The following is a 12,835-nucleotide window of genomic DNA, read 5'->3' as shown; positions in this document are numbered from 1 at the left end:
AGCAAGCTCTTTGTCATCAGGGAGCTGCAGAAATCATGGTGAGCTCGAGGATGGGGCTCCCTCCTCAAACTGCCTGTGTGGGTCTTGCTGAAGAGGACCCAGGCTTTAATTCCCCCCCACTTCATTACTCCTGCTGTGGGGTGAACAAAGGAGAAGAGCAGCAGAAGGAACCTGCAAAAGCTTATTGATGGAGATTTACAATTTCCTGGGGGGGATGGGAGGCAATGGGACACCAGGCATGGATGGGAATACAAGAGAAACCCTTTTCCTTTGGATGGCACCCCCTTCCCTATCAGTGCCCTATCCTGGTGAAGGTGCCCCAAGATTCAGCACCATGGCTGCACCCAGGAGAAGGTAGTACAGAGGGAGAGGAGACCTGTGGACTCTTCTGGGCCACCCCAGGGCCATGCCTTATCCCACAGGGCAGAGATGGCCGTGGTGATGGATGTGTCCTGCCAGGCCACTTTGGAATTATGCCATCCCCTCCTCACTGCAGATGGCCACAGTAATAAAGAAGAGATAGCCCAGAAGAGTCCCCACAGGAAGCCCTCAGTGGAAGGAGTCCCAGCCTAGGGCTCCTGCAGGGCCATGCTGGAGCAGAGCTCCCTTTGCCTGGTCATTCCTCTGTCACCTTGATGTGGATCGTGCAAGATCTCTCTATCGCAACCTCCCTCGCAGTAAAATGGGAGTCATTGCTGTTAATTACCTGCCTCACGGGGAATTAATTAATGTTTGCATTCCACTCTGAAAAGGCCGATTATTAATTAGAAGATTATACGTCAAATAAGGGGAGCCACAAGGCATGGGTAGAGCTGATGGCCCTCGCAGCTGGGAAGTGTGGTCCACGAATGTGCTGATAAAGCAGGAAAAAGTCCAACAGTACCACCGGGGTGATGGGTTTGGGATGGGGAACATCAGGTCAAGGCCAGGTGGAGAGGCCACCAGGGCTCATGGGGGTCTTGGGTAGATCGATGGGGCATTCATGAGAGGGGTGGGATGCTGTGCTGTGCTTCAGTGAGCAGGTTGGGTGGAGCCAGGCTGGGGAGCCACGATGTGAGACAGCGCATTAGGCAGGGAGGGAACTGCCAGGCAATTACTCTTGATTATTGGACTGAATCAGAAGGCAATCAATCTGCCAGCATCCGGAGGGCAGCAGTGCCGGCCTCGCGTCTCCTGGCTTTAGGGGCAGTGAGGTCTGGCCTTGGTGGGACAGCAGGATGTGGCCTCCAGCACATGGCTGGGTGCCACCGCTTCCTCCCAGGCTGAAGACACCTTGAGAGCAAAGCCACCAGCCAGTCACCATGGTCACCACTGTGTGATGGGCCAGGCCAACTCCCTGGCCGTGGCTGGGGCTCTCTTCCCATCTCTTCTGGGATGTTGCAAGAGCTGAGAGGAAAGAAAGGGGAACCAAGCAAAAAGTTTCCCAGCTGTCGTGTTACCTTTGGGTAGACATCACAAGCTCCCAAATTCCCATGTTTTGCTTCATCTCTCCCTGCTTGTCCTTGGTGCTTGGCTCACACCGACTCTGGACAAAACTATCTGAGGGAGGATCCTCCTGCCCTTCACCAGCTGATATGGCTGGGCTTGAATCGCTGCACTTGTGGGACAACATGTGAGCTCTGCTTTCCCCTCCCTTCTCCCAGCCCTTCCCCTAGAGCAGAAGCCCTTTGCCCATGCAAGGATGGCATCTGCCACACTTTTGGGGAGAGGAGGGTCAAGGGGGGGGAAATATTCCTGGGAGTATTTGGAGTTCAAGCTTTGGCTTGGATTTCTGCACATCCCCTTCAGTGCCAGCTCTTCCATCTCTCACCCTGTCATGTGCTCAGGCCTCCCTTCTCTCCCTCCTGCTGTTGTGACAATGAGAAGAGAGGTAGAAACTTCTAAAACCACCACAGTGTCTTTGAATCACCCTCACACAAAAATCATGGAGGTTTTTTGAAGCACTGCCTTTCCCTTCCCACTCCCCAAGGGGAAGAAGGAAAGGTGCTGACCACATCCCCTGTTTCACAGGCACAGGGACCATCTCAGCACCTTCCTCTTTCAATTTTCTCCTTGCAGCATCAGCTGTAACGGGAATTTGCAGGAGGTAAAATCTAAGCAGGAACCCCAGGCCCTTCACTCCCTTTGGAGATGTTCGGGGGCCTCACTGCAGCCCCCACCTCTCCCTTTATGGGAATATATTCAGCATTAAACCTGAAGCAAAACAGCCCCTGACATTTTCCTGGCTCGCCGCGTTGCATCCCTGATGCCAGCTCATCCCTGACAAGCTGCAGACTCGACTCTCCCCATTTAAGCATCATTCTCCATTCTCATACTCCCCTCCCCGAGGTTTCTGCTCCTTTGTATTGATCTTTGAGCTCTCTCTGATCTATCAGTCCTTTTGCAGAGAAGACAGCTTTTCCCTTCACAGACCTCCATGCACAAGGGTGTTCTTCCCTGATCTGCTGCAACCGCCTGGATGGGCTAACAGCATCTCTCCCATTCACAAGGAATGAAAATCATTACATTGTATCGTGCTGGAAAACTGTAAATTCACCATTTTCCATTTCCAAGGCACAGATAAACAACCTGTGCCACATTTTGCCAAGGCTGTTTTAAAGGGCCCAGCCCTGCCCAGGTAGCCAAGGTGGTGGCAGGGCACACGTACCTGGTTTACAGCCTGCTGACCCTGGTAAGTGGACTTTGCTGGAGGGGTTGAAGATTTTTCTCCACCTATTCCTCCAGCCCTGCCTGTCCTTGCTGCTTCCAGCCTTGTCTCTCCATGCCCCTGTGCCTTTCATTGCATATCCCTGAGCTGATCCCTGTGCCAGCATTTCCAGATCCTGATGCTGGCCCTGAGGTCCCCCAGCTCACACAGGCAGCAGGAAGCCAAAGCTTCATTCCCAGCCTTGTAGGCAGCCAGGTGAGCCAGTGCCCAGGCTGGCACCCTCTGTCCAGCTCCATCCTGGTGTCCCACAGCCCTGCCACCCTCTCACCCACCCTGGGCTGCACTGGCCTGGCCAGAGCAGAGAAAAGCCCTCCCTTCCCCCACGGCTTAAACGTGCTGCCAGGGCTGTTTTGGTTGACCTTGATAGCAACAGCCTGTGAGGCCCAAGCGTGGAATTGTTTTCAGCCCAAGGTCATTCCACAGCACAGCACGATTACACCGGCACAGCCAGACCCTGAGGCGATGCCGGCCGAGCTCCCATCCCCAGCCCTGCACCCTGGGCATCTCTGGAGTCCACTTCTTCCACAGCAACGGGACAGGTGTAAGCTAAATCCTATGCTGGAACTTCCCTGCAGGGACAGAGAGTGGTGGAGCAGCCCTCCCCTCCAGCCAGGCTTGGCATCAGTTTCAGGGGATATTTCCTCTAGCTAAAAACAGAAGGGGAAGAGAAAAAGCTGATTCTCCCTGGGTTTTTTCTGCATGTCTCAGCCCTCTGGCCCTGCTCTCACCACCCCCATCGCAACCCAAATGCCACTGAATGACCCCTCAGCTGTGATGCACCTCCAAGGGCGTCTTTCCCTCAAGGATGCTCCCTGGGGTTTGGTCACCTGTCCTGGCAAAAGGCTCCCACAGGTGTTACATGGCACTGTGCCGAGCCATACGGTGCATTTTCAACTGCTTCTTAATTACTTTGAGAATTGATTTTTCTTGGTCTCTGATGATAAAGGCAGGGAAGCAGCTGGATGGAGTTTTCTGCTCCTACCGTACCTAGGAAATGAAACAGATCCTGGGCTACCAAAGCATGCCGGGAAATTCACTTTGATCTTTGCTGGGCTAATGGCACTTTCCATCTAGGGGCTTCAAGCCTTTGACAGAGGTGACCTCTCCTACCTTGGGGAGAGTGGGAATAATGCTGCCTTTGTTTTCTGTGTGAGAAGCAGAGGCAGGGAGAGCAGAGATGGCCATTGCCCTCCCTCAGGGTGACTCTCCCACCCGTGCCAGGTGATGTAAAGCACTTGTGACTCTGCAGATAATTCTGGTTTGGGGCATAAACCCCTTTTACCTCCAGCAGCAAGTCACAGGAGTCTGACCACTGTGCTGGTGCTGCTGTGGGTGCACCCAAAGGTGGGGATCCCCACCCCTCCAATGACCCGACACCTGCACAAGCTCCTGTCCCTGCAGGCACAGGGATGCTCAGGGAATGAATGGGCGAGGCAGGGTTTGCCCATTCCTAGAAGGAGGGATGCAGAGGAAGCCAGGAACTGCTCTGGGCCCCGTCCCAGCCCCATCCCTGCCCGGGCTGGCCCCCGGCTCTGTTTGCACAGCCGGTGCCGAGCCGTGACGCAAGCGGCTCTCCCCAGGCGGGGACAGTGACGGAGGAGTGGGACCTGCTCTAGTCAATGCCCCATCCACTCCTTCAAGTTTAAATAAACCTTCAGGGGTGAATCAGCACTTACACAGCACTCAGCCCTTTCACAGAGCCACCAGAATTGAAATTCAGTGACTGTCCCTCTCCCCCCATCTTGGAGAGCAGGTGCATGGGAGGAGAGCCAGGTGGTTTCTGTCTGGTGCCCAGCTTGTTTGGAGTAACAGTGGGGTGATGCCACTCACGATGGGCTGGCAGTGGGGAAGGAGGGAGCACAGGCTTTCTGCAGGGTGGTGCTGCTCCCAAATAGCCCCTCTGGTCCAGCTCACATCAATATCTGCAGCAAACCTGGGAACAAGCCAGCAAGTTTGCAAATATATCATCCCTCTGATACCATCCTGAGTCCACTCACACTCAGACTGGGCACGGGAGGAAAGCACCACCACAAAGCCCATTTCTTTTCCCTCCCAGCTCATTGTCCCCAAAGTTTCTCCCTCACTCAGACCATATTTCCATATGTGCTTTGTTTGGCTCATTTCACACATTCCTGCTGGCAGGTGATAAGATCTCAGGAGAAAGGCAAACCAAAGCCCTGGGTGCCAGGCACTGGCTGTCACTCCCCTGGCTGCCCTGCTCCCTCCTCACCTGCTCTGATCTGGGACTAACAAGATCAGATCCATCTTTATTCCACCACAGGTGGGCTGTGGAGTGAAGGTCTGGAAATAGAAATTATGGTGGGACTCAGGTGGCTGAGTGAGTTGTCAGGTTTCCTCCTGCTCTTGAGGAGGACTGCAGGGACTCTCTGGTCTCTGTGCCACCCCGGGGTGCCCACTCTGCTGTCCCATGTGGGTGATGCGTGCCTGGGTAGGCACTGAGCCCCTCTGGAGCTGCAGAGGCGTCATCAGCTCTGAGAATATTTGAAAAATGCACTGGAGTGCCTTTAGAACCTCGAGTACCTGCAGGTGGCACTTACTGGAGCAATGGCACAGCCCTCGGGACTCCCTGGTCCAGGTGTCCCCAAGACACCCTTTGCTGGCATGAGCAGGGTGGGGTATGAACAAACCTGTCCCTCCTCCAGCATTTAATAATAAATGAGGTTGAGTCTTCCACATTCCTGCTCTCTTCCCTTCCCCGTGCCGGAGCCAGAGCAGTGTGGAGTTGCAGAGGTGGCTTCCAGATCTCCTCCACTGCTGGAGCACAGAACAGCAGAGGAAGCCAAATGGGTACAGAGGCCACCAGGGCCCTGGTCCCGTCACAGAAGGACACAGAGTGGCCACTGTCTTTACAGTTTGGTTTCTCAGCCCAAAGAAGAGGCAAGTCAGCATGCAGAAAAAACATGGACTGATTTTCCTATGGGGCTTTGCAGGAACCCTTTTGGTTCCCAGATCACCGCCCAAGGCTGTGAGAGGGCTGCACAGCACATCTCATTCTCTGGGAACCCTTGTTTTGCAAGAACTTGGGGCAGATGGGGACAAGCAAGAGGAAGAAAAAAAGTGGTGGCAGTGGTGACAGGAATGAGGAAGCCCAGAGTATGGGGCAGCTCTAGCCCCAGCACAGCCTGGGCTCAGTCCTGGCAACAGCCTGGCAGGGCAAAGGGTGTCCCAGCTCCACCCTGGCACTGCTCAGCTTGGGTCCCTCACTCAGAGCTGGATCAATGGGACCAGAGCCTTCTGCTTGGAACCTGCTGCCTCCGGGACCACGAGAGGTTTTGTTCTGCCCATTCAAGACCAGGCACATCACTCCACAGATGAGCCCAGACCCCCTCCCTTGGCTCTTTCCTCTGCCGTGGAGATCAGTGAAAGAAGACATGGACAAAGGGATGGTGAGATGTGAGGGTTCTCCCTCCTCCCCCAGAGGACCCACATCTCTGTGGCGACACATTTTAATTAACACTGAATGGCCGAGGGACCGTCCCAGGCAGCTCTGAGCACAGCCCAGCCTGGGGAAATCAGCCTTAAATGGCAAAACCTGGCCCTGTCTGCGGTAACCAGCTGGAGCAAGAAACAGCAGAAACCGGAAACCAGAGAGCAGCTGAGGCCCCCTGCCCCCCTCCATCACTTTGCAAACTTAAATTCACCAGGAATATACCTTAGAAATGATCTTCTCCCTCCTCTGCCCTGTACAAGTGCTGGGGGTGCCCTCCTGTGGGATGGGTGCCCTGGATCATCCTGCATTCCTGCTCTTGGGGCAGGCACAGGAAGAGAAAAGGTCTCTGTATTTCCCCTCCCTTGTGCATCAGCTCAAGGAACAATGAGGGACAGGAGCCCCCTCCCCAGCCTCCCGTTGTTACTTTTGTGTGTTGACTCCCAGCAGATTCCAGGGCATAAATTGCTTCCAAGAGAACTCTCCGTGCTCAGCAGTAAAAACGTTTCTGAGCTCCCCCAGTCTCCATGTACTGGGATAAAGGGAGCTTGGATGCTCACTCATCAGGGGGATTTTGAGGTGCCTCTCAGGCCCAGCTGCTGTAAAGGAAAGCCTCAGATCTGTTGGCAGCCTGATGTTCTTTTTTGGGTTGTGGACAAGGAGAGTCTCACAGTGCAGGATGAGCCCACCAGTAGCATCAATTTCTTCCCATAAATCACCAGTCCCACTTAAGGAACTCTGCACCGGTGCCTGGTGTAATGGGAGCTCCCAATACTTGCTTTGGCTGTGTTGTTGGCCAACCCATATTTTTGGGATGAATTTATTCTTTTCACTTGGCCCAATCACATCCTGATAGGAAGCAGGCAGTGGCCTGCCAGCAACCTGCTCCTGGCTAATGCTGGGGTGAAGCACAAGGTCCTTCACCCATGGATTCCCATCTCTGGGATGGGACAGAGCTTGGAAAGCTGTGCCATCCCAACGCTGAGATTTGCTGTGTTACCTTTTCCCAGCACGTTTCTCCATGAGCACTCTGCCAGCAGACTCATTAGCTGTGACATCTCATTAAAGCAACCATCCTTGGGGGAATTGGCTCACACACAGGAGCTTTGGGATTGGTGTGGCCTTTTTCCTCCCCACCTTCAGACAGGAGAGAGGACAGAGCAGCAGGAGAAGCCCCATCCTTTGGGATACACACAGCAACTCCCCTTGCTGTGAGGGAAAACTGCAAAGGGAAAGTCAGAAGGAGGAGTCTGCACACATCAAAAAGGAATCAGCTCAGCAAAGTCACGACTATTTAAAAACCCCACAGACAGTCCCAGCTCCCATTGAGCCTGAGGAGGAGGTGGCTTTCTCCTGTGCCAGGACCGGTTTCCCAGCTCACCGGCCCAGTGGGAATGAAGCTTTGCCTGCCAGCCCCGCTCTGTCACAAGGTCCCCACCCTGGCTGGCCAGGGGACAAGGGAGTTGCAGCACCTACAGCCCCTTGACTGGGAGAAGCATGGAAATGGCCTGGAAACTGGCTCTGGGTGGATTTAATCCCATCTGATTTCCCCTTCTGTGAGCTTTTTCCAAGTCTTCTGACATTGTTTCCACTCTTAAATAAATATGTTTCCAGCCTGGGGTAAGCTCTTCTTCATCAAACAGGGAAGGACCAGCTTCATCTCCCTCTGCTTCAAAAGTCCTGAGCCTTACAGCAAATACAACACAACCATCCTTGGGTGGAGATGTAAATCCCACAATTCAAAGACCAGTTTTAAACAACAAAATGAGGCTGTGGGACACCAACAGAGCTGTTAATTCCTGCAGCCATCCAGGATGATTGTCACCATTAAAGGTCATGCTACCACCACCACTTGGCATCACTTCCGAGCTGCTTCTCACTGCTCAGTCTTCCATAAAAAACACATAAAATCAGGGTCCAGGGATGAAAACACCACAGTCTGCATGGAAAGAGTTTCCTTACCTCTATCCCACTTCTCTGCCACTGACAGTCCAGCCCAAGATTTCTGCCATTGGTCACTGTGGCCACGGAGGACAAGTGGTCCCTTCCTCCACACCTTGCCCCATTGTGCCTCCTGTAACTTTTCTCCATCCAGATAAAGAGAAGTAGAGATTTCCTACAGCCCAAGTACTACAGATGCCCAGTATTTTCTAGGGCAGTGGAGGCTTTCCCCAGCCCATCCCAGCTGGCTCTGCAGCTCAGGTCTCCCAGCCCACCTTCACCCTACCTTATTTATAATATTTCACACCTGAGAGGGCTGAGCATGTGCAGCTGAGTGAGGAGAAGAAAAACAAAGATGAAAAAGGGCTTTAAACCCCTTCAGCCTAATTTTTTCAAGACTCAGAGAAGCTCAACCCCTCTCAGCATGAGCCCTTGGTCCTAGCAGGATGTCATTGTCCCTCCAATGCAGACAGCAGAACCAAGCCACAAAAAAAAAAAAAGAAAAAAAAAAGACTCCAAGCCCCTACTCCATGGTTTTATTTTTCTGCCAGCAGCTGCCAGGAGGAGTCATGCTGCTCAAGGAGGTCGGAGGGTATTTTTTCCCCATGGATTGCCTTGACCCAGGGTTACATGAGCCCTGCCCTCCAGCCAAACCCAGCTGCCAGCAGCCGCAGCCGGGCCGGGTGCCCGCGGGGCTGTGGGGACCTTCCCCTGTCACTGCGTTCCCACAGTCCCAGCCTTCGAAGGTTTCACCTTCTCCCAGGCAGAGCAGTGCTAATGACAAGTGAAGGATGGTGCCACACCTGCACAGAACCATTTTTGGAAGGACACCTGGGGAAGAAATGTTTCCCATGTTGCTGCTCTGTAATTAGCATTAATTACCAGGGCTTGTGAAACCTCTTCCCCATTTACTCCGGGCAGCATCTGACGGAAACTGTGGGAATCCCACATGGCTGAGTCAGCCAGGAGCTGGGGAGGGGTCGATGAGCCCCCACAGGGTGCAGGGATGAGTCCCCAGGGTCCTTCCTTCGGCCCCCGAACCCATGGGGACAGAATTTTGGCCAGGGGGATGCAGGCCTGGTTAAAACACCAGAAAACAGCTGATATTCATTTCATCTCACCCTTCCCCACAAGACGCCACTGTCCTTCCTCTGCTGGGGGACAACCTGGGACATCCCAGGGCTCAGGGGGGCCTTCATGTACTGCCCTTTAAAGCATGGCAGAGTGGGAGATCCCCAGCAGCACATTTCCTCGGGTGTTTGCCTCTTCCTCAGCTCATTGCTGTCAGCAACACCCCAATGTGTTATTACAGACCGGGGGAAAATCCACCCCAAAAACCTAACCCCAAGCAGCCACTTTGTCACCACCCAATGGCTGAGTACTGCTGCCTGAGTCATTTCTTATTTATTTATTTATTTTTTAATAATATTAATGATTAGAATGAGTCAGGACGTTTTGTCATCTGGAGTGGCTTTGGAGTCATCTCACCCTGCCCCAGTGACTCCTCAGTGGCCTGGGGCAGGGGACACATCCAGCCTTCCCCCCCAGTGTGGGGTGCTATAGCCTCACCCCCAAACTGGCAGATTATAGCTTAAAAAAAAAAAAAAAAAAAAAAAAAAAAAAAAGATAAAACAAGAGGAAAAAAGCCCTCCCCACTTGCAGAACCTGTTTTCTCCCCATCTGCTTGCAGCAGCTCAGGGTGCTCCAGCATCCTGGGGGGACGGGTGACCCCATCCACCACCCTGGGTGGGGGTCCCAGTGGCACTGGGCATCACGATGGGGATCTCATCCATCTCAGCTTTCCACACAGCATCGTTGCTGTGACCTCCAGGGGTGGTCACAGCTCCCAGCACCACGTGGGACCCCTGTCCCTCCCCAGGGACCCGGGCGTCCCCTCAGCCTCCCATTTGACCTAACCTCCTGTCCATAAATGGAGAGGTTTGAGAGCTGTCCCCGGGGTGGAGGAGGAGGAGAAAAAAGGAGAATAATGCTAAGAATGCAGGACACAGCTGAGGAGCCCAGTCCCAGCCCCTCGACACGGGCTGGGGGCTATGGGACAGCCAGCCCGGCCAAAGCCCGGTCCTGTCCCTGCAAGCCACCCCACTACAGTCGCTGGAAAGGTGCTATTTTTGCTTCTCTTTCTCTGCTTTTCTCACCATCTGGGGACTTTCCGAGGCTGGGCTGCCCCGTTTCCATCTTAGCACCATGGAGCAGCTCTGGGGTGCAGAGCTGTGCCCCCACACCCGCGGAGTGTCCCTTTGCAGCAATGTGTCCCCTGGATTGCTGTCACCATGCATGTCCCTGTGCAGATGATGCCTCCACCCCGGCAGCAGTGTCCCCTTCCAGGGAGGTGTCCCCCTGCAGAGACACAGCCCCTTTGACCCTCTCTCTTCACCCCATCACCTGTGGGAAAGCTGCACTGGGATGGATGTGGGATGCAGGGTGGCCTCAGAGGCGGGTGGCACGGAGGGTGCCAGCAGCCACGCGCCCCAGCTGGCACCGCGGGCCAAGCCTCCGCTCGGGGCCAGAGTCCAGCGCCTTAAAATAGAAAGTGAAACATTCGGGTGCCCCGTCCGGATGGGCGAGGGGGGCCCATCCCCGCCTCTACCAGCGGAGCGCCGCCCCAATATCTCACCGACCCACCCTGCTCGCCAGCCACCCTTTCCCCAACCAGGCAGTGCCCATCCCCAAGGTCAGGGTGGATCCCTTTGGGTTCTCTCGGAGAATTGCTCCAGCGGCTCGCTCAAATCCTCCATAAAAGGAAAAACAGCCAGCAGGTAGCACTGCCAAACTTAGTCATCCCCAGTCCGGCAGCGCTCGCAGCTCCGTCAGCAGCAATTTCCTCTCCGCGCTCCCCTCTGCGCGGGGGGGGACAGGGAGGAGCGGCTCTGCCTCGGCCAAAGCCGTGCCCAAAGCTCCGGGCTTGGCCGGGGGTGCTGCCGGACACGCTGCGCTGGGGAGATGTTGCCACGCTCGCAATCGAGATCCAGGGGGGAAATGCACACCCTCGGGAAAACAAAATTTGGCGCCTGGTGCAGTGGTAGTGCTGTTGGTCAGGCGGCAAAATCTCACTTTTTGAAAGAGTTTGTTCCTGAGCACAGATGTGTGGATGTATCTGGCAGCACCTTGAAGCACCTGGAATTTGGTGGGCAAAGCCTGTTTGCTGCCCGTGGGACAGGTATCACAGAGCCCAGCACTGATACGAGAGACCTCCAGCCCCTCCAGAACGCAGGGACTGGATGCTGGTCCCATCCTGGTGGCAGGATGGCTCCAAGGGTGACCCCCGAGCTGGCCCAGAGCAGGACATGGGGTATCCCTGAGTCCCACCTTCTCCAGCCCCGGTCTGCCTCGATTTCCCCGCGGAGGAAGCAGGGCTGACTGCCTGCTCTGCCCTCGGGTACTTTATTGAGCCTGAGAGGAGTGACCAGGGCCCAGCACAGCTCCTCATCCCTGCAGGATTGCCCACAGCATGGCACAGTCACCCGGGATTGCGTCACAGGCAGCAAACGTCCTGGGGTGTGAGGAAGTGACATCTTCTCCTATCGCCCCAGGAGACAGCCTGGGTGTTGGTCCAGGTGACTGTGTCACCTACACATCCCTGCCACTTCACCATGGAGACACAGCATCTCTACAAGGTTTGAAGCCTTCTCCCGACCGAGTAAGGCAATCAGACTGGTGGCATCCCCACTGCACGAAGGGGTAAACACCTCAAAACCTCTCGGGCAGGCTGTGCTCAGCTGGCACCAGCTGTCACAGGGTTTTGTCACTGGGTTTTGCAGACAGGCTGGCTGCCCCGTAAATGATTCACCCCAGCAATAAAAGATTGGAAAGGATCTGTTGACGTCTCACAGCACCAAAGGCGCATGAGGGGCTGAGGGGTGTGCAGCGTCCCTGGGGCTGAAGGGAGAGAGAGGTCTGTGTGGGGGCCAGGTGCTCTCCAAGTGACAAAAAATGGTTGAGATGCTGAGAGTGTCATGTGGGGTCTCTCATCCCTGTGCTGGGTACCACGATGTGGATCAGGCTGTGATGGAGTGACTGGTTACACCAGCGCTTTGTCAGCTCAGTACAAGGTGAACCAGCCTGAGAGTGCACAAGCTGGAGTCTGCTGTGAGCAGCACCGAGCCTGTGGCTTCACCAGCAGGGATCTGGTGCCCCCAGTTCCCCGTGCTGTGACACCCCCTCCCACCCTGAGCTCAAATCCTGCAGCACCCTCTGCCAGACAGAGCTCTGCTTCGCCTTCCCAAGCCATGCCCAAAAGGAAGCGACCTGCCCGCGGGCAGCACCCCAGGAAGGGATCAGCCACGCTCGGGTGAGGCCGGAGCAGGCGCAGATCCCCACCCTCGCTCCCTCAGCGCTTTGTTCGTCTCCACGGTGTCCGTCCTTGCCGGGATCGCCGGGAGCCGCCCGCCGGTGCCGCTGCAGCGCGCGGCCGCGCGGCTGGGTGGTGCTGTTGGGATGCGCACTGCGCGCGGCGCGCCGGGAGCGCGCACCGGGACCGGGAGCGCCAGGAGCGCGCACAACGAGGTGAACGGAGCACACGGGATCGCGCACGCCGGGACGCAACAAGGGCAGCAAGGGTTCGTGCACGCTGCACACAGGATGGCGAACACCGAGATGAGTGTTGCACGTGGAGTCGTGTATGCCAAGATTCGCAGAGCGCGTGGGATCGCGAATGCCAAGATGCACCTTGCACATGGGATCATGCACACTGGGATGGACTCTGCACGTGGGATCCATCA

This window comes from Sturnus vulgaris, chromosome 16, assembly GCF_052056855.1.
Source record: "Sturnus vulgaris isolate bStuVul1 chromosome 16, bStuVul1.hap1, whole genome shotgun sequence".
In the NCBI taxonomy this organism is placed as follows: Eukaryota; Metazoa; Chordata; class Aves; order Passeriformes; family Sturnidae; genus Sturnus; species Sturnus vulgaris.
The sequence above is the reverse complement of the archived record's forward strand: the minus strand, read 5'-3'. Positions refer to the sequence as shown.